This window comes from Rhipicephalus sanguineus, chromosome 10 (assembly GCF_013339695.2).
Source record: "Rhipicephalus sanguineus isolate Rsan-2018 chromosome 10, BIME_Rsan_1.4, whole genome shotgun sequence".
NCBI lineage: Eukaryota > Metazoa > Arthropoda > Arachnida > Ixodida > Ixodidae > Rhipicephalus > Rhipicephalus sanguineus.
Genome location: NC_051185.1, coordinates 14,645,773 through 14,668,638, shown reverse-complemented (window position 1 = coordinate 14,668,638; position 22,866 = coordinate 14,645,773).

Genomic DNA, 22,866 nt, shown 5'->3' with positions numbered 1-22,866 from the left:
CTCTTTGTGCGTCCCTTTGTGTATATTTTCCACATTCGTGCTTTTCTTAAAAAGTATGTTTTTGTGACTGAAAACCAGTTTTTCCGAAAGCAAGTGGCGAGTGAACACGCACCCTAGTACCCTTATATGCCCTCCGTGCTTACGACCCATTTTTTAGATGTGAAGCATCTTATAGCGGAGTTCAATCCGGTGGTGGTGGTGGTGATGTGGCGGCGTGACCACCCTTACTGCGCATGCGCAAACATTCTCCACTCCCCTCTCCACTCCTCTCTCCCCTTTTTCCTCTCCACATCACCTCTCCCCTTCCCTTTCCCCCTTCAATTCCCCCTCATTTCCCTTCCCATTCCCTCTCCCCTTCCCCTCTCCGCAATCCCCTCTCCCCTCCCATCTCTCACCCTCTCCCATTTTCCCATCTCCCTTCCCCTTTCTCCCTCCCCCTTCCCATTTCCCTTCCCCTCCCCCTCTCCTTTTCCCCCTCTCCACTTCCCCTTTCCCCCTCATCACTCCACCTATGAAACGCGGGCTCTACATGCCGAAACACTGCTTCACCTCGCCTAATGGTCCCCTTTAGCGGAAGATGGTGTGATTTCTTTTAAAAAACTTCGTGTACGAAAGCCATAATACTTTTCTGGAGTCAGCTGTGTATGGGAAATCATCGGGCAACTTCTAAAGCAGTCCGATGACACTGTACGTCTTTCTATTCGCACTTGCTGTGCGGAGCGCATCAGTTCGAACGCTTTCAACTCCTAGCTTCATTGTGGCTGTCGTGCCCGTAGATAAGTTGAGTTGCTGAGGCTAAAAGGGGTCTTCAGCAAGTGTAAATTTCCTGGCAATCGATGCAGTTCTCTTGTAAATGCGAATAAATGCCGGCGACGTACAGAGGTGCTGAACGCTGCACCAGCAAGCTCTTTGTCGTTGAACCTCTCAACCTTTTCAGCGTCCTTCGAGGCGAATCCCGTGCAAGGTGACAACGGGTATGCTCTAATGGACATGAATAATATTTGTGATGAAATTAGACCTAACTGCGCAAGCAAACTGTGCGGTGCAAGTGTTGAGCTAATGGGAACTGCGTCGCAGAGTCTTTGCCCTCCTTAGTTAGGCTTCAGAGTCTTAAGGATTGCGAAATCGGATGTTGTTGTTTCGTATAATGATGGCACTATCGCACGAGCCAAAATTCTGAAATAATCAGGATTGAAGCCTGACCAACATACAGTCAATTGCTTGAAAAAGTTGACCGCAGTCGACAATGCGTTGCGGATGGAGCTCTACGACAGCTCACAAAAGAGGCAAGGCAATCAAGACGAGAGGCTCCAAAGAGAAAATTGACTTTGGCAATGATTGCCAAGCTTGTAGCCACTATATAAAATAGTTGAATGGTGTTTGTAGCAAGGTATCTTCGCTTTTCAGCTGTTTTCTAACTTTGAACTCGATTATTTCAAAACCATGTTTTTTTATTACTTAAGTACCATTATTTGCTATGCACTCCAAGTTAACCAGTTGACTAGCTTTTCTTGTATTCTGCATAAATGCATACAATCACTAAAGCAGAATTGAAATTAAGCACTTTACAGTTCTTGCATTACATATTTTCTAAAACGCGAATCAACTACAAATTTGGGTTGTAGTGGTAAAAATTCACCAAAATTATAATATTAGTGAAATTTAAATCAATCTGCTTCAGTTGAAAGAGCGAAACATTTGGAAGAAAATGACATTGCAATATGGGCATATCCCTTTTAGTCACTGAGAAAACGGTACCTCCAAATGGCCAAACATGCATGGGATATGGACTCACCCTGTGCCCTTAAGCTGGAGAGTGAAAACGGAAGCATACTCATGGAAATGCAAACTACAAGGCAAAACGCAACACTGAATGTTCAACTTAACCTTGTTTCTTGCACTTCCCTTCAGCGTTTGGGCAAATGTGAATACGTGCTTACTAACACGCTTTGCTGGGCGCAAGTGGTAGATGATTCCGTAACGCTCCAATATGTTGGAACAGTCCGCCGCGGTGGTACAGTGGCTACGGCGCTCGCCTGCTGACCCGAATGTCGCGGGTTCGATCCCGGCTGCAGCGGGCGTATTTTCATGGAGGCGACGTGCTAGAGGCCCGTGCACTGCGCGACGTCAGTGCACGTTAAAGAACATCAGATGGTCGAAATTTCCTGAGCCCTCCACCACGGCATGCCTCATAATTATACCGTGGTTTTGGCATGTACAACCACAGATGTTAGTAGGAGGATGATTGATGGAATAGATACTGAACAGTTATCGATAGATATCGAGCAGGCGCCGAAAGAGATGTCGGCTATGCTGGACATGTCCTAATTACGAGGCGGCATCAAGGCATGTGACAAAGTGAATCTACAGCAACTAATTAGAAGCATATTAACACTTGTTTCGAAAAAAAAAAACGTGATCCAAATCTACGCAGTATTGAGGACGTGTCCAACATGATCAACATGTTTGAGCGCACGTTAATCACGTTTGACAGCGGGTCTGCTGATCACGTATAGCCCATGTTGGAGTTGAGTGAGGTTACCATATTTGATTTTTTGTCATTAAGGAATTCACTGTGTGGTGCGCAGTGAGACAGGATGTGGTACAGCGCTGGGTGCGAGGATCTTCTGCCGGAGCTGCTGATCGAAGCTCTCGCGAAAAGCAACGACGACAGTAACGAAGGTATGGGGTTCCAAGCAAACGCCATGAAATGCGTCATCCTCAATCATAAGCGTGCGCAGGATGTTCCATTAGAGGATGACAACTTCCACAACATCCCCCTCCCCTTTCCATTGGCCGAGCCGCAAAAAAGAACAAGCTCCCCAATGGGTGCAAGACTGAAAATGAAGCACTAACGTGCTTCTCGCAATGGCCTGCATTGGTCCCCGGTTACCCGGGATGAAGGTGGGAAGTAATCAGTTTCTGGAATGCAGCCTCAGTGATCCTTAGTCGCCATTATCGTCAAAAACATCTGTAGCATCACGACCATAACCGGAATTTTTTTTCCGGGAGGGGGTGGTGTAATCACACCTATGCATGCTCGTGTGTGCGTTTCTGTGTGTGCCTGTACACAGGTTCCACATCACGAGTGGGTACAGAAATGGACCACTCTTTTGTGCGCGTCTCAAGGGCAGTTCTGAAACTGAATGAAAATATTGGAGCGTTACTTGAAGCGCGCTCTTCGAGCAATCTCACAGGTGGTACCTCACACGCTGAAGCACCTCCGAGCTCTGAGCGCCGCCAGCGTTAAACAGTGAATATAATAGCTCGCGTAGTAACCTAAGCAAACGGTGTCGCGAGGCCGAGATGTTTAGAGCGGCGTGCCGCGGAGCAGGGGGTCGCATGTTCGAATCCCGGTGGCGAATTTTGGCAGATTTTTCTTGCGATTATTTTTCTTTGTGGCTGTGATATATATATATATATATATATATATATATATATATGTATATTATATATTATATATTATATATATATATATATATATATATATATATATATATAATATATATATATATATATATATATATATAATATATATTATATATATTATATATATATCCTACATGACTGCGAAAACCAGCCGAGAGTGTCCATATAATTGCTATCGCAATAAAGGTTCAGCGACCTTTTCGAGATGTCTGCCCTGCTCACCTAGTCGCTTATGAATCGCAAGTCACGTGACATCCCCCCTCTCGATACAACCAAATGAATCGAACAAATAATAATGACAAAGATAGCATAGGGGCGTTAATCGTTGTCTTTCCCTGCAGTGCACTGACTGGGACGACGAGAACTGAAAAGAATTGAAGTGGACGAAACATCGCCCTTGCCGTCGGGGCATACGACCGATGACGGGTAAAGAACTATCGGAAACTGCTTGGCCAGTTCCTGCATATGGTAGAGCCATGGGCCGAGGGATAAGAACAAAAACCATCTTGACAGTACAACGTTGGGTGACGCTTTAGTTTTATTAAATGCGAAGCATTTCTTAGCGAACCTTTGGGACTTTGAGCGTTTCTATCTACGTATCTATCTATCTATCTATCTATCATCTATCTAGCCGCCTACGTCTGCGGGCTCTCATGACCACCTCGTTAATTTGGTGTAGACCAAATTGCATGGGAGGGTAAGAGGATTTCACGAATATAACTGTCGGTCGTGACATGAATAACGTGAAAATCCTGTCGTGTACGTCGTCAAACCCTTTCCTCCAGACACGTGTGGCACATACCCGTTTACAACGGGCCGCGGTGCACGGGTATGCGCCACAGGTGATTGACAGTTTATATCTACCCAGGAACTGCGAGAACAGACATTAAATGCGAGAGCGTTAAGAAAAACCGACATCGGCAGCGTTGACCCGACGAATGGAAGAATGAAAATTAAGATCCCAGCAGGAATCGAACCCAAGCATTCTGCGTGGCAATCAGGTATTATACCACAGAGCCACGCCAGGTCAGTAAACTGGTTTGGAAAAACAGCCTATGCAGGCGTAACGTCGGCGCACAGTCAATTGTGGTTGTGTTGCTTGCTATATAATTTTACAAGAAAGCAATAAATACTACATGATGCTCCTACGATGTTTATACGCCTACGTTACAGGGCGTCATATCATCTGTGGATTAACGTCTGTGGTTCCAGTGCTGGCCCCGCGTTTTATAGCAGTCTAATAAACATTACATTTATTCCTATGATTCAGCAAGCTATATTGAATCATTGCTCGACACCAGAGAAATACATTAACAAAATTTACGTATGATATTCACATCATCGCACCGTAAAGTGCACCTAGTCCGCCAGAACGACGCAGTGTCCTCTTCATTTCTTACGAGGCTGGGCGATGGCCTCATGCTGACCGAGGATGATGCCAGATTGAGTGACAGCCGCTTTGTGGACTAGGCTACGAGGCCACAGACAATCAGCTAGTCTATGAATACGACAAGCGCCATCCACTGATGTTGGTCTACCTAGCACTATAGGCCTACCAGCCTCGAAGGCCTATACCTCACCAAGCGAAGGGTGCCCTTCAGATTCCGACATGTCGCCTGCTCTATCGACAGACAATTTGTCGACGAAATGACCGAGGAATCCACGATTTCCAACAGCTGTACTATACCTCATACTTCACAACACATGGGACCCTTCGTCACCGCGATCACGACCTTATCCGATAACAAGTCATTACCAGCTGCTGGTGCTCACTGATCACTGGGGTGATGACCTTGTTCAAGAACTGTCAAGAACCTCTTCCACACGTGCACACGGGTTCGTGAAACGTGCGTGCGCCCTCCATCATAAGAGACAAGTATAAGCACTACGTATCAGCTTACCGCTTCTGATGTTGCTATAGTACTCACGTTGCCGTTTGGCAGCATTACACATCTGTAAACAACTGGTTATATAACACATATGCGGCTCTCGAACATATATGTGTGCGTATAAAATTTATACAGATCCTGCGTCATTTTGTAACGTTTCGCTCAGTGTAACCTTGCCGCCACGTGCTTCGCATAACATCGACTCCCATGGTACGTGGGATCTGCCGAATTTTTATTCTAATTTTTTTTTTTCAGAATAACCATTTAGCGTTCTAGTCGAATATACAAGTATAATAACTACGGCACCATTTCATTTACATGTTTGCTTGTCTTTTCTGTTCAGTCATAAGTTTTACAGCGAAAGCTGTTATGAGATCATTTCAGCTGCCGTTTTTGGCGCCGTAGTTGTCCGCCGCCGCCGGTGTCCGAACCCACTATCGCTCGAAATAAGAAAAAAAAAACGAAATAAGAAAAAAATTCCAGAATGGAACAAGGTTCGAACCTGGGCCTTCTGCGTGGGAGCCCAGTATCCTACCCCTGAGCCATGCCGGTGCTTGAATCTACTTTGCAAAAAGACCCTATACAGTCTTCATGTCGGGAAGGAACCACCAGGCTGGGCAGTATCGCGATACTCTTGTATCGCGATAGTATTTCAGAGATACTTTTGAGTATCTGTATTTCTGTATCGAGATACATTTGAATAATGTATTTGTATCTCAGTAGTGAAATACATTTACGATGTATCGCCTGTATCGCGATACTATGCTGGACACGGGTATCTCGTTACATTGTTTTTTTGTGTCGGAAATGAGTTTAGGCGTCTTTCCAATGGGGAATGGCGTTTTTTTTTTTCTTTTTGTGCCAAGACAAGCAAAGGCGCACCGCCGGTCGCCGACAGATAGGGCGGCGATGGTTTCCGCTCAAGCACAGAATGGTCCATGTGGTAAAGCGCGCGACGCCGCAGACTGCAGAATCGCGGGGGCAGTGTTGTCGGCCTCTGTTGACGAAAGTCGCTGTCTCTCAAGTTCAGTGCAGCACGCCTAATTTTTTTCGGGTGGCAAGCAATTACTTCGCGACCCCCCCGCGCGGATACCGCCTTGGAACAGGCTTTGCAATGCTTCGCGTGCGTTCAGTTCTCAAAGCGGCGGCACTTACAAAAGCAGTTCCCGTAGGTCGCGGCGGAAGGGACTAGAAGATGGCTAGGTTTGACGTGCTTTCAGCCACCTCTCCAATGTCAGGGTGCGTTCCTATTACATGCGTGAAACGGTCTTTTGTGGTAGCAGGCTCCCCCACCGCCGGAGCCGACTTCGCCTGTTGCGGCTTTCTGAAATGGGTGCTGGTAGCGTCGGTGGTGGTGACAGCTTCATTGAAGCCGACAGGGTCAGACGGCTTAGGATTTCGAAGATGGGGACAGACTTCGGATTCTGCAGAGTCAGAACAACTCAAGTGAGGGCGGAAGCGTTTCGGTATCTAGATGACCCGAGAAGAGATATCGCCACGCTGCAGGGCAATCCGGCTATGAAGGCGATATTTATTCACTATAATACGAATTTGTGCTCGCCTTGAGCGGTAGACAGACTTTTTTTCTTTCGTGAGTCTTGTGCTGAGCCTGAACCGACGCTCTTAGAAGACAGCCTATTTGATATGCTCACTCTGCAACCTTCTCAGCAAAGCAGATCTTATGTGCAAAGTAAATGAATACTTTTTCTCAATTCACTGGTGTTCATTAGTGATTCGAGTGATTTGCTTAAAGTGCGCTATTCTAGCATAGCTTAGTTTGTTCGCCAAGTATGTCGATTTCGGTGTCCAATCCTTGTTACTGTTGCTGTGAATAGTGTATTTTTATTGCAATTGATACTTGTAATTATGTAATTTTGCTAATTATGTACATTGTCCACCTCCTCCCCTGCAATGTCTTAATGGCGCTGAGGGTACTGTAATAAATAAATAAATGAACTGAACGTTTCGATGCGCTGTAACTTAATGACAACATTATGCAGCACTAATAAGTGTCTTTGCGTAGTATGAGCATCCTTGAAATAAAAAAAAGTATTCCAGTATCTGTATCGCTGTAACTGTATTCCGGAATACTTTTTTCGTCTTATTGCAAAAGTATCTCCGAAATATCCCGTTACGTTAAAGGCAAATGTATCTCAGTATCTGTATTTTAGGCTTCCAGTTCATGTATTTCGATATCTGTATTCCGGAATACTTTTCTGAGTATCTCTGCCCAGCCCTGGGAACCACATTAACATATGTAATGTAGCGTGGTGGAAGAGTAAAATAACAAACCAAGTGTCACACAATGCGAATTCTGTAACAGGCGTCGCACGAATTGCGCAACGAGAGAGTTCTTGAATGCTTCCAACCCATTACAAAGGGCTCTGCCATAATTCTTCATCGTCATTAGCCACAGCATCAACAAAGTGCACATAATGCCTTACAGGTGTTTAGCAGGTACCACGGTTCTGCGCAGAACGACCGAAAAATTGCATAGTGACTGCTTCCCTACTCACAAAAATTATGATGATTTATAGCGTAGTGGGTTCCTGGCAAGTGCATTCTATTGGTTGCCAAGGAAGCCCATACGTCTCCCACGATCCATTTCCTCAGGGTCTCAATAAAGTTAATTCCCTCTCTCTATCTCTTTCTCACGTTAGCGAGTGTTGTAAAGCGTGGTGAGAGAATGAAATAACCAGTGCTGGGCAGTATCGAAGATACATGTATCTTAGAAACTATCTTAGATACTCCTTGGGTATCTTGTATCTGTATCGCGATACGTCTCGCAAGACGAGTATCTGTATCTGTATTTCCGATACATTCAATAATGTATCGTGTATCTTAAGATACAAGATACTATAGAAACAACACCGAGCGAAACAATTAACGGTGGCTGAACTACGCTTCTCAAGCTGATACTGCTGCTACTAAGCTACTTGAATAAAACTAACGACAGTGACATTCTTTTATATATCTGCCAGAGTTATATATCTGCCAGCGAGGGCAGGCGATGAGGTGAGCGCGTCCCTATTGGTAGGACCACAGTCACGTGATGGCGCTCGCGCAATCTCGACAAAAACAGGCCCGCGAACGTCTACGAGCAGTCGAACTTCGCTTTCTCACATTTTTTTTCTTTCTTTTTACTTGTGTCTGTACCATGACACTTCCTCGTAACACTGTACTGTTCTGCGCACTATAACGCGTACGGCACCTTTCGCGAAAATCTGATGCTCCTATAGTGTCGTTATCAATGTTCTCCCTGCGTGGTGCTTCGTCACGAAGCCTGAAGAATGCACGAATGGGGTTTCTTTGCGTCTCGCGGCTTTCACACGACAGCGATTTAAAAGATCTCGTGGATGTATGTTTCACTTAAATACGACGAGAATGACGCATATGCAAATGAGATTCTTAAACTGTCACTCCACCGATGCTGATTCCAGACGCCGTAGAACAAGTACTTACGTAACATAAGGTATCTTGGCGTACTGTATCTTTGTTCTTCCTGCTCAATTTTCAAGCGGTTCTTTTGATCATAATTTGATTGACAGCATGAGTGCTATTTTTTCTGTCCTCCGTTTGCATCCCATTTAAAGAAAGCCCGCGAAACATGACAACGTGATTACCCTCGTGCGCTGCCGTACTGCAGCGCTCTGAAACCCGCTTCGACCGAAACAACCGGTGCGTGGACCATGACGACATACCGGCCCGCGGCTTTGTGCATCGGCTTCACAGTACGTCAACATTTCTGCTGACCGTACAAGGCAGGAAACGCCGTCGTCCTCGATATGCTAACAGTTCGCGCGGCGGTTGCTATGTTCGAAGCACGTTTGAGAGCGCTGAAATAGGGTAGCGCACGAGCGACGCGGTCACGCGGTTTCATTTGATATTTCGTGCGCTTCCTTTTAAAAGCAAAAAAGTGACCACGCAGCATGTACAATCGCGTTCCACATGACTTGCAACACGGGAGCGCGTGGCCTCACGAGTTCAAAGACTGTCGATGACTTCTATTAGACCTATTTCCATAAACTAAACGCTGTTCTCGCAATCGGAGATGATTCTAAATAAAAAAAATATCATTTAGTTGCTGAAATGAAAACAAGTTGAAGTCATGCCCAATCTTTGAACTCCTAAGGCCCTATTACTCATAAGACCACGCGCTCCCCTGTTGCAAGTCATGTTGAGCGCGACTGTACATCGCCACCAAAAATTGGACCGGTCTTCTTGGAATGCCCTCTACGACATGACGGCACCCACTTGGTCCTATATGAATATTAAAAAAACATTTTTTGACCTCAATTAATCATATCTGACCTCAGGTAATCAACCAATTAAGCGCAATACAGTATAAAGCATACTATAAGGAGCGCCACATGGCGGTAAACCATACTTCATTGGTTTCATTCCGTAGTGGTTAAAGGGACACTAAAGAGAAACAATGAATCGGTTTAGATTGATAAATTGTACTTTCAGAACTATATTGTCGTTAATTTCATCGTAGGTGTGTTAATAAAGGAGAAAATGAAGTTCAAAGTTTCATTTTTAGATTTCGCGCCATAATCTCCACGCGTGACGTCACGGATTTCAGAGGGTACTTATCGTATTTTGGCGCCATTGGCTCAACAAATTTCCTTAAACTTGGTATGTTAACCCTATGGTCCCTTCAGAGGACAGTGTACTTCATTTTTACGGCTTGGGAACTACGTAGGCCCTAGTATAGGCGCCGTCAAAATATGTGACGTCACGGCGAATGGTGTGGAATCTTTAAGGTGGCGTCGCTACCCACATTTTCTTTTTGCGCGATTTCTCGCTTACTGTCTTCTCGCCGCAGGTGTGGTGTTTTTGGTATCGTGAAACAGTTGTTTACTCATACGAGAAAAATCGTTTTGCTCTTTAGTGTCCCTTTAACCACTTTTTTAGATATTTGATTCTATAGTTACATGAAACGACCTGTAAACGTATTCACTGTGATTGATATGAAACCGCCTTGCTATTTGACTAAGATATATTGATTTTCTGTTTTGAGGTCACTGTAAAGTTTTTCGCTGTTGAAAATCACGAGATAGTCGGAGCCATAAGTGGCCATGGAAGTGGTATCCTGCAACGCTTTGTGCCACTACAATACGCCTGAGACAATTCTCGCCGGCACTAGTTCTCTCGAAGAAGAAATTCAAAAGATTGCACGTTAGTGAATATGTTGCTAACCAATGCTTTACGCCAGCAGATAAGTAGAATATAAAAACCATTGGCAGTTTTAAGCCCTCAATGCATGATGCGTCACGAAAAACTATCGCTACCAGGGTTGTTGCTGCATTTCGGGAGATCCGGTATTGCGAAAACGGTAATACGCTTACGGACAGGGCATAACTGCACAACGGTATTTGCGCCATCGTGCGGAGGGCCTCTTGTTGACGTTCTTGTATTCAGATGGCAACCCGCTAGTTGGTCTGCAAGTAGAGAAGCGGCACCGCTTAATTACAAAAGTGTCAAACAAGAACCATTGACAGTGCAGCGTATAAAAAGCTCTCATGTTAGCCGACTTGTTTACGAATTAAACTGATATATCTTGAGCAAGTAAGATAGAAATCCGGGGACACAAAGAGATATTTTTTTTTTTCAAAATTAAAGATTTTTGTTCATAAGCATTTCCTGCTTCATTATATCGATATATTTGCAAATGTATCGAAGTATCTTAAGATACAAATGGGAAGTATCGTATCGGATACAATTATTCCGGAAGTATCTTGTATCTGTATCTCAAATACTTCTTGCCTGAGTATCTTGTATTGTATCGCGATACAATTTTCAATGTATCTTTGCCCAACCCTGGAAATAACGACCGGGCGTCACACAATGCGAATTACGTATCTAGTGGGTCATTTAAAGCTTCCGACCCATTACAAAAGGCTCAGTCATAATTCTTCATCGTCATCAGCCATCGCATCAAGAAACTGCACATAATACCTTAAATATGGCACCTCGCTTCTCCGCAGAATGACGAGTAATGTCGTGGTGGGTGCTTCCAACTTCACAAAAATTATCATTTGTGGCGTAGTGGGTACGTTGCTATTGTACTTGTATTAGTAGCCACAAGAGAGATTATAACCTGTTCTAGAAATGCCGCTCTTCGAGCTTTCGCTGTGACTGTGCTGCGCTTTCCGCGCAGGCCTGGCGTTTTTTACTCTAAATACTTAAAATTTCGCACTAACAATTCTTAGGCAATCTCTTAGAGTCGGTACGAGCCTTACGAGAAGGAACTTCATCATTGTCATCGCCAGATATAGTGACAAGCGAAATCCCCATGTAAGACAACGCCTTTCGCACAGAGCTGCTTCGTCTGACCTGCCCGCAGGGCCCAAGCCGCGTTCGTCGACTACTTCGACACTTCGGAGCCTGCAACCAAATCCTGCGGCTGGTGGGCCTTCAGCTCAGGGAAGTTCTTCGCGACGATCCCGGACACTTGAGCGTCGTGACGAAGAAATGCACTTGCAGGACATACCGCTCCGCGCGCACAGAACAAACAGTGCTCGACCTGTAACGCTGGCTGCTTGGACGACATCGATGAGATGCGCCCTATCGCTCGAGTTCCGCCACGACATCCTTAACTCCGCTGGGCTAGTCGAAACATTCGCACGTTCCTCAAGCCTCCGGAGGCTCGCCATCATCGGCATCGTGATGAACCAAGTCGTCGACGAAGCGGAACACACCGTTCATGGAGGACTGCGCGAGTTGCACCGCTAGAATGGAAGTTCCCGTCCGCCTGCTGGAGAAGTACGTCGCGACGCTCGTGTCTTTGGACTTAACGGAGCTCGGCATGAGTCCTCCGACGGCGAAGAAGCTCATCGAAGCTCTCGTCAGGAACGGCACCGTTCAGGAACTAGCCGTCGGAGACAGCGTCTTCAATTCTGGCTCCAACGGAGGAGGCACGATGGGCTGCTTCTTCCAGTACTTGGCCAAGAGAAACTCTACACTTCGCAAGCTTACATTCAAAGTTCGCTACTTATAGATCGACACTGCCGAACTGAAGAGACTAGCCGAAGCCATCTGCGCAATGACGACGTTGGAAGAACTGGAATGGCAAGACGGTACAACGAGCCGCGACTCCGCCCCGTTCCTGGCAGACTTGGCTCAAAGTAGGTCCGTGCGCAGTTTGACATTCCAGGTCAGACAGCGTGACTATTACGACAATGATCCGCGTCCACGTGCAACCTTAGGCGTTCCGCTTTGGGTCATGACACTGCGGGAAAAAGGCCACGTTGCAGAAGCTAGACGCCGACGTCTCGTGGTCCTCCAGCATCTAATGCTGCCTGTTACTCGAAGCACTCGCAAAAAACGAAGACCGGCGTCTTCAAAGCCTGACCCTGCTTAAGTTTCCCAACCACCATGGTCTGCTAGAAGTTTGTAGCAGTGTACGGATATGTGGCCTTGACCGAAGGGTCTACATCGACGGTTACGCCATCGTCCCCGGGAAGGAGGGGATGATCCCAGCCTGTCAGCAAGTGACGTCCGTCAGAGTTCGCTCCAGCCACTTTAGGCTAAACGTTGTTACTCTTCGGAAAGTGTCTCACGTCATGACTATTTGCTACCACGTCACGTCAGTGCATGCCTCCCTTTACGTCTTTGAGGAGGCCACTTTTGCAACATTCACGGCATACGTAATCGAATCACCTAGCATCAAGGAAATACAGCTGGAAACTAGATTTTCTGAATTTTACGACTCATTTATAGCGAACACGGAGGCTGCAATCAAGTCGATGTCCAATTTGTTTCAGACACTGTCTTCCAATAGCAGCATCACCAGGATACAGCTGGCTTCGATTGTCGCCCTGGGCGACCAGGATTCTCAGGTGCTCGTTGACGCTATTTTAAACAACAGCAGCTTCACCATCTTTCGGTTATAGGCATGAACGACACTTCCGTCCCTGTATTTCTCGACCGTCTACTGTCCGGATTTGAGCACAGCTACAACTTACTTCTCCCAGACCTTTCACTCTGCGACGACGAGTCCAATGAGCTGATGCACGAGGCACAGGAAATGGTGCGTCGCAACTGCAGCCTCGTCGAAAGGGCTACTAGGTTAGTGATGGGAGACCACAGTTGGTACTGCGCATGCGCCTTCGAATGCATCTCCGAGGAGCCGGTGCTCGTCAACAACGTTCGACGGAAGGTGACTGCGAGTGATGAGGCCGAGGACATGATCCGGCGTGCACAGCGGCTGGTGCGTTTCATGAACGTAGACACTTACATGAGACTGACTGGCGTTGTCAAGGTGGGTGTCGAGTGCTACGTCCGGGAGGACGGTCGCCCGCAACTGGACCGGCTGCACTACGATTGCTGGCTGCATATTCGTCGGTTCCTCATGACAGAGGACGTCTTGACTCCTTGACAGCCTTTAACGAGGTCGCGTTCTCTGCTTCCTTCTTTCTTCTTATTCAAGCGTTGTCTAGTCTCATGAACTTCAAGAAATGTTCCTCCAATGAATAAAAAAGTTAGGCAGATCCAACGTACCGTGGGAACCCATGTTATGCGAAGATAAAACATGTTATCCATGTTATCCATGTTATGTGCAAAGAAGCATAACTATGCGAAGCATAACATGGATTCCCACGGTCAATGCTTCCAACCCATTACAAAGGGCCGAGTCATAATTCTTCATCGTCATCAGTCGCCGCTTCAACAAAGTGCACATAATGCCTTACAGACGTGTAGCTGGTGCCTCGTTTCTCCGCAGAATGACGAATAATGGCTTAGTAGGTGCTTCCCAACTTCACAAAAATTGTGGTTTATGGCGTAGTGGGTACCTTTCTAGTGTACTTGTATTATAGCCCCAAGAGAGCTTACAACGGGCTCAAGAAACGCCGCTCTTCCAGCTTTCGCTGTGACTGTGCCTCGGTTTCAGCGCAGACCTGGCGTTTTTTACATTGAGCGAAACGTTACGGAATGACGCTAGAGAAATGTGGAAGTGGTATACGCACACTCATATGTTGATAAGTCGCACATGTAACACGTAAACGGTTGTTTACAGTTGCGTAATGATGCCAACAGCAACATGGGTGTTGCCAACACCAGACGCGGTAAGCTGACATGTAGTGCTTATATTTTTCAATACTGGATAGCGTGAATCCGAACAGTGCAAAGAAGAAACACACATGCACAGAACAGGCGTTACTCGCAACTAAGCTTCATTCAGGAAAGTTTCCCTGGATATACACACGGCCGAGTAGCACGCGCAGGCGCACTGCACGTACGTTACAGTCACAGTTGCAGTTGTTACAGTTGCGTTACAGTTGCGTTACAGTTGTTATCCTTATACTTGTCCGTTATGACGGAGAACGCACGCACGTTTCACGAAACCGTGTGTATGTGTAGAAGGGGTTCTTGACAGCTCTTGAACAAGATCATCATTACTGTCATCAGTGATCACCAGCAGCTGGATCGGACTTGTTATGCGGATCCGTTCGTGATCGCGGCTACGAGGGCTCTAAGTGTAGTTAAGTGCGAGGTATAGCACAGCTGGTGGAAATCCTGGATGCCTCTTACGATGAAATGATCTATGATGCCTGACGTGGCAGCGAGGTTTTTTGATGCCCTCTCCATATTCGAGCCTTCTTACACGGATTATAAAGACCAGGCTTTGTTGGGTCTTGATAAATCAATGTTGAAGTTAGCGGTGATGTTGAGAGGCCTGGTTCTCTCGGCCGGTTTATTGCAGGAAGCATTGACCCCGTTTTCTGCGTATACGACGTGGTCCACGTTGCGGACCACGTGAACGCGTGCATGGTACTTGAATGTCTTCCAGGGGTCTTCTGTCTTCAGCCTCCTCCCTATCCTTGCGTCCGCCGCGGTGGTGTAGCGGTTACGGTGCTCGGCTGCTGACCCGTAGGTCGCGGGTTTAATCCCGGCCGCGGCGGTCGCATTTCGATCGAGGCAAAATGCTAGATGCCCGTGTACTGTGCGATTTCGGTCCACGTTAAAGAATACCAGATGATCAAAATTTCCGTAGCCCCTCGCTACGGCGTCTCTCATAATCATATCGTGGTTTTGGGACAGAAAACCCAACAATTATTATTATTATCACTTTCCTTGCGTGTCAATGTGTGTGTTCGCGGTTACTGTGTTGGTTGAGACTTTGTATCACCTATGGCACATACCCACATAACATGAACTCTGGTATGCGGGTATGTGCCACACGTGACTGAGGTAAAGGGTTTCATGACGTACGCGACAGGTATTTTGCGCTATTCATGTCGTGACCAGTGAATCGTGTTTCTCATACACTGATCCCCTGCTGTGCCAATTTTGGTATATTACAAGTTATGGAGGTGACCAGGAGAGCGCCCAGACGTAGGCGGCTAGATAGATAGATAGATAGACAGATAGATAGATAGATAGATAAATAGATAGATAGATAGATAGATAGATAGATAGATAGATAGATAGATAGATAGATAGATAGATAGATAGATAGATAGATAGATAGATAGATAGATAGATAGATAGATAGATAGATAGATAGATAGATAGATAGATAGATAGATAGATAGATAGATAGATAGATAGATAGATAGATAGATAGATAGATAGATAGATAGATAGATAGATAGATAGATAGATAGATAGATAGATAGATAGATAGATAGATAGATAGATAGATATAGAAACGCCCAAAGTGCCTGAGGTTCTCTAAGAAATGCTTCGCATTTCAAAAATGTCACACTGCCCCTTATGCATTTCCCTAAGACGAGTACAAGGCGAAAATCATCTTATTTTTCTTCGCAGTCGGTTATATGGACCCCTGCCAGCCCCTCGAAAGCTTTCTGCCCCCGAGGTGGTATTGCATTGCGTCCTGGATAGGAGGAATCGGAAACTTCCTTCAAGCGGTTAGAGTGCCTCCGGGATCGGTCCTACGATAATTGTCGCTTGGATAAAAAAAACAAAGTGCGGATTTTAAAGCCTGTACAAGTGTTAAATTACCAATTTCACCATCACTTCGCTTCTTACAGACTGCGTAGAGGCCTTCGCTGTGAATGCACCGTCCCATATCCCAAACAAGTGCAATGTTTACATAAACAGACGCTACAGGGAAGTTCCCGCACTTTCATAGAAAGCCTTTTGTGTTATCTCCGTGCTTAAAACATTGCCGATAAAGACAAGAAGCAGGAGATACGACGCATAAAGGCGTCATTTTGTCGGGGTAGCAACCTCGTCCTCACGCGCGTACACAAAGAGATAGACGAAATGAACGAGGAAGTTGACATGGCGCAAGATAACATGTGCCTTTACTGCTCTGTTTCTCAGCACTATGAAAGTATGCTTCCAACTCGTGGCACCTGTGTTCGAGCACTTAACTATCATCCCGCCTGCCGTCACTTCATAGTCATTTGTCGGTCCTTTCTTATTTTTAGTGGATCAGCTGTGGAGTAGTGGGATTTACCCAATTTCTGTGGGACATACCCGTTTATGATGACGATAGCATTCTGGGTCGACACCCAAGGAACGATTTGCTAAACAGCCTCGCTGTTAGAAAGGTGTCGAAGAATATCTACGGCACTGCCAGGATGGATGCCGACGAAACACCCGATCAACTCTAAATCTAAGCACCACGGACATGAACGGAACCTGAGCGCTAGACACTTTTAAGTTGACAAAGCTGTTCTTAAAAAGTTTATGCTGTCGGCTTGGATCTGAGAGTACTAATCTGCTGTTCAGTAGTGAAAACAAAAGACGTTTTATTTGTGCGAATTTACGACAGAACTGCAGCGGCCGTATGCATAGTCGGCAAACTAACTCGCGAGTCGACTCCCTCAGACTCAGACTCGGGCCGTGAGTCTAAGTGTGCATAATGTTTTTGTGAGTTTCAGTCCGGGTGTGTGCGGTTCAAGAAAACTTTGGTGAGTCTGAGTCCGAGTGAGTCTGGTTCACGAAAGTTTTATTGAGTCTGAGTCCGAGCGAGTCCGGATGAGGAAATATTTGGTATGAGTCTGATTCCGAGTGAGCTCTAAGCACAAAATATATTTCCTGACTGAGTGTAGGTGAGCTACAGTTTTGTTGCCGACCCATGGCCATATGTCGTGTGATGATTGTGGAATGTCACAGTATCCTTGTAGCGCCAAAATCGTTGTGACTAAGTGTTCTCGAAGCTCACTCTATCTATTCCTCGCTTGCTCAGAAGTACGTTGCAATTTGCTTTTACTGTGTAAATTATCTACATGTGAGGTTTTTTTAATTGCATACTCTGCGGGTATCTGATCCGTCATGGCAAGCCGGTGAGGAAGTTTTAAAGCTGCGTTGCCAGCTGACTTTCATGTATTCGTCTTTTCTGGCTTCGCAAGTTGCACCTGACAACAAGAATGCTGTTTTGGTTTGTATCACAACATGGCGATCTGAATATATACATGAATCGGTTTTGCTGCTTAACTTGTCGACAGGCCATATGCAAAATGCTCCATGGCTCCCCTGTAGTGCTCAGAATTCTTCAGTAGAACACTGCACCCAATTTACGCCGGAGTGCATCTGAACAAGTGAAGCTGTTTCTTTTATACGTAACGTTTAGAGTTGCAGTATTGTTATAGTCCTGAAGGCCGACCCACGGCGAAAAAATTATCCTTGCTTGTTTAATGTTGGTTTATCGTTGATTCATTGATCTTTTATGTGCCTTAGCTATTTTTTGAGTACAGGACAAGCGAAACATTTTAGCTATACATCGTCATTTGGGTTAGCTTAAGCTGGAGCACGCGATAAATTGCACCGTAATTTCTAATATAATGTTATGCAAATGAGGCTGCACGCTAACTTAGGCATTTTGCTACCCTGCAACGTTTCGTCGCATTATATTAGGAATATGAAAAACAATATCGTGGCCATTATGGGCTTGATCGACACAAGGTCAAGAGAGCCCGTGGTGTATGGATACATATTTACGCAATCATATGTTCACTGTATTAGAAGTTATTTAGCCGTGCAAATTAGCTATAATAAAGGCCTAATGGTAATTGTGGACGTTTTTCCAATATCAAATAAGTGCCGTCTTGCACCGTACGTTTGTAGTAGCGTTCAACCTCATGTATAATCTTGTACATTGTCCTTTGTTATGTTGAAATAAAATCTGGGTATAAGGTTGGTGCTAAACCTCATGTATATTGCGCTTCATGTATCAAAGCATTTGAAAAAATAAACTGCGGCTTGAAGTTGTGTGTTCTTGTGTGTTAATTCCACGCTTTAACGTTTCAGATAAACGGCGATCTATGCATCTCAGCTTAAGTGCTCAACACTCGAGATATCTGGAGTCCCATTAGTACGATCTGAAAAATTTTCAGAGTTTATATAAAAGGCGTTCTACATTAAAACGTGCAAGTATTTAGGAGTGTTTCAAAGTATTCTCACATCGTCATTTGGGTTAGTTTAAGCTGGAGAGTGAAAACGGAAGCATACTCATGGAAATGCAGGCTATAAGGCAAAACGCGACACTGAATGTTCAACTTCACCTTGTTTCTTGCACTTCTCTTCCGCGTTTGGGCAAATGTGGATACGTAGCTTAATGAAATGCTTTGCTGGGCGCAAGTGAAAAATGGTTCCGTAACTGTTCCGATATTGTTGGAACAGTCCGCCGCAGCAGTCTACGGCGCTCGCCTGCTGACCCGAATGTCGCGGGTTCGATCCCGGCCGCAGCGGGGCGTATTTTGATGAGGCGATGTGCTTGAGGGCCCGTGCACTGTGCGACGTCAGCGCACGTTAAAAAACACCGGATTGGTCGAAGTTTCCTGAGCCCTCCACTACAGCGTGCCTCATAATCATACCGTGGTTTTGGCATGTAAAACCCCAGATATTAGTAGCAGGGTGATTGATAGAACAGATACTGAACAGTTATCGATAGATGCCGAACAGGCACCGAAAGAGATGTCAGGCTATGCTGCTCATGTCCTAATTACGAGTCGGCATCAAAGCATGTGACATAGTAACAGCTACAGGAACCAATTAGACGCATATTAACACTTGTTTCGAACAAAAAAAAAAAAAAAACGTGCTAAAATCTGCGCACGTGTGTAGGACGTCAAAGATGTTGACCACGTCGAACATGATCAACATCTTTGAGCGCAAGTTAATCACGTTTGCCAGCGTGTTTGCTGATCCCGTTATAGCCCGTCCTGGAGCTGAGTGATGTTTCAGTTACCGTATGTGATTTTTTGTCATTAAGGAATGTAGTTTTGTCATTCAGGAATTCAGTGTGTGGTGTGCATGAATCAGCATGTGCTTACAGCGCTGGGTGTGAGGACCTTTTGCCGGATCTGCTGATCGATGCTCTCGCGAAAAGCAACAACGGCAGCAACGAAGGAATGGGTTCCAAGCTAGACGTAGTTGAAATGCGTCACCCTCAATCATAAGCGTTCGTAGGATGTTTCATTAGGGGGTGACGAGTTTCACCACGTTCCCCTCTCCCCATTGGTCGAGCCCGAAAGAAAACAAGCTCCTCAATGGATGCAAGACTGAAAATGAACTACTGACGTGCTTCTCACAATGGCCGGCCATTGGTCCCCGGCTATCCGGGATAAATATGGGACGTAAACAGTTCCTGGAATGCAGTCTCCGTGATCCTTAGCCGCCATTACCGTCAAAAACATGCGTTTGCCATTTCATACTTTATGTATGTTCGTGTGTGTTTGAATCATACTTTATGTTCATACTTTATGTTCGTGTGTGCGTTTGTGTGCGTGCGCGTTAAAAAATGACGTGAAAGGTCCCACTAATAAAGGTATTGGGCAGAATTGGCGCCCCTTCAAGTGAATAGAAGGAGGCGACCTATTCAAACGGTCCGCCGCGTTCCGTTTTAATAAGTCCGCCTCCCCCCCCCGCTTTCTGTTCCTATTGCACGCGCCTATGATTGGCTATACTGTAGGCGCCACTGTACCTGTACACTGCATACCTCAGGTTTACGAGATACAGTGGCGTACCTACTATACGTCTGCTAGCGCATGCTGCATCCGACGTGCACAAAAGTTTAGGCGCCTCGTCGGAATTCCTTGTCGAAGAATTGCGTCGAATTCAACGCCCGGAAAAACGGGTGACCTCAGCTGAACAAGCTGTACTACGACTGCGGGCTCCCTGTTGGCCACTACGTGAAAATAATCACCACCCGTCTAATAAAGGTTAAGAAAAAAAATTTCAGCGACCTTTAATAGGTGTTTGTTCCCTGCTCACATAGTCGAGCATGAATCGCAAGTCACATGACATCCCACTTCTCGATACAACCAAATGAGGCGAACGGGTAATAATGCCAGGGAAAGCATAGAGGGCGTGAATTGTTAAAAAACGATAAAAGACGAGCGAGACATAGGGATGACACGAGTGATGTCATTCAACTAATGCCTTGCAGAGAAGATGTGCCGACTGAATAAGTCTCGATGAGTGTGATGAGTGGCGTAGGCAGAAATTTTTTTCGGGGGGGGGGGGGGGCACCTTTTTGATCCTACATTGGCTCTGGGCAGATAAGTGGGGCCAAGTGTAATTTTGTGTTCTTTATCCCATGGGAAAAAAATTTCGGGGGGAGGGGGCACGGGCCCAGTGTGCCCCCCTGCCCTGGCTACGCCACCGAGTGTGATAGACTGCAGCGAGACCATTCAGTAGGGAACGGCAAAATCCACGAGCCCATTGGTGAGGTGCAATCGTGTGTGATGTTGAAATAATCCGTAGACGGCTGAATCAACTGAATTAGGTTTTACAGAAACAGTGTTACAATAAAGAGTTTACTGTTATTAGTAGCTACTAGACAACACCAGGCAGCCCTAGTAAATACTGATAATCACTCAGCCAACATTATAGCCACCAGTTAAACGAAACTAGGCGGTGCCAACTAGTTCACGTAGTTTTTTCGTAAATGTTGAAATTTTAATTCGGTAACCAGTCATCCTCCTTGACATCATCTCTATTTTTGGGGCCTATATATTTCATTACAGGAAGTGTATGTAAGAGCTTCTTGAAGGTAGTGCCTTCAAGAACTCCGGGTTAGTTGCACAGCTCTTGGTCTTTAAAGCCACCATACTTCAACGGTTACGTTGGTATATCTACCCTGCAGATTTGGAAATGTTTTTAAAATCAGATGAACTGCCAGATAACCGCGAGGGAGAATTGATAATACAGATCGATGTTCGGCTTGGTTTAATAAAGGGTCGATACACCGGAGGTCCATCGAGTTACGATTTCGTGCGAGGAATTTCACAAAAGAATTGTTACTCAGCATAAATGGCTTCTAACGAGCAGCGAGAACACATTGGAATACCCGGTCAGCTCGTCCTATGTAGTGTACTATCGCGCTCAGTACGAGCTACACCACGCGAGTGTATGCCCAAGCGCACTGTAAGGCTTTACAGTGGCATTGATCGTGATATGTTTTCGAGTTATCAGGGGAGGGTTTGGCTGTTCCTGCGAGTGCGCATCGCCCCCACTTGCTTTCACGCTCGCCCTCGTTTTGCCTCGTCGTGATATCAGCTTCAAGAATAATAACTGCCGCCATGGCTTGACACCCAACCAACCTTCGATTTTTTCTTCAGTAAAGCTACATGAAAGGCAAAAAGCTCCTTCAAATAAAGGTGGCCTTGGGTGAAATCAGGCAATAGGGAGTAATTCGCGCTCATAGGAACAGTCAAGCTCTCTCCCTACAACTTGGAAATATGCCACGATCGGCGTCACTGTACAACCTGCAGTGCGCCGGGCCACCCGATCGCGTGGTGTAGCACATACCTTGCAAAGTATCCTTGCAACGCCAATAAATGTTCAGTGCGACAAGTGGCATAGAAATAATCGATATTTCTCGCAGCAGCACGCTGTGACTGCGATCAAGTATTCTTCTTGGACCACTAAATGTAAATACAACCGTTATATATATATATATATATATATATATATATAGACCTTCACGTGCATGATATCATTTATTAGCATGCACGTGCCACGCGAAATATGGAGATCTAGCCGGCAGTGCAGTATACTTTACTGGGATGTTTGTCGAGATGAAGATATTAAAGTTGTACTCATCCAGGATGAAGCGTATGTGACCGTTGCTTACATGGCACCACATCAGTTGGGTCATGCACCGTAGGTACTTTAGCGTCTTCGCGATGTTCTAGGCAAAACGCATCGTCGCCATGCCAAAAAAAAAATAACAACAGGTTGCCGATCCGGAAGCCTATCCAAGCGTTTAATTAACCAGTTCACTACCGCTTCGCTTCTTACAGACTGCGTAGAGACCTTCGCTGTGAATGTACCGTTCTATATCCCAAACAAGTGCAATGTTTACATACAGAGACGCTAACGGGAAGTTCTAGCCCTTTCATAGAAAGCCTTTTGTGTTCATCAGTTTGTCAATGCACCTGTCACTTCCAACAGTTATCTTCGCGCTAAACACAAGGCCGATAAGCAATACAAGTTGCAGATACGACGCATAAAGGCGTCATTTTGTCGGGTAGCAACCTCGTCCTCACGCGCGTACACAAAGAGACAGGCGATGTCAACGAGGAAGTTGACATGACGCCAGATAATATGTACCTCTAACGCTCTT